Source organism: Tupaia chinensis, unplaced genomic scaffold (genome assembly GCF_000334495.1).
Source record: "Tupaia chinensis unplaced genomic scaffold, TupChi_1.0 Scaffold000414_1, whole genome shotgun sequence".
Lineage (NCBI taxonomy): Eukaryota > Metazoa > Chordata > Mammalia > Scandentia > Tupaiidae > Tupaia > Tupaia belangeri.
In genome coordinates this window covers 57,222-57,467 of record NW_006159919.1, presented here as the reverse complement: position 1 = coordinate 57,467, position 246 = coordinate 57,222, and positions in this window count along the sequence as shown.

Below are 246 nucleotides of genomic sequence, written 5' to 3'. Positions count from 1 at the left end.
TTTTGCACATCAAAGTTCTTAAAGGGGCCTGCACACATTACAGGAGCAAGGCTGGCTTACAGTGAGAGAAGGCTTGCAGCCCTGCCTGTACTCCGTTTTCCTGGCCTCCTAACCCCTGCCAACGTGACCTGTCGTGCCCAGAGAACCTGAGGCTCCATTGCACCATGTGTGGCATTTGGGACCTCTTTGAGAGTGACGACTGCCTTTCTGTTTGTTTTCTGAGTGCTATGAAGATTGCACACGGGG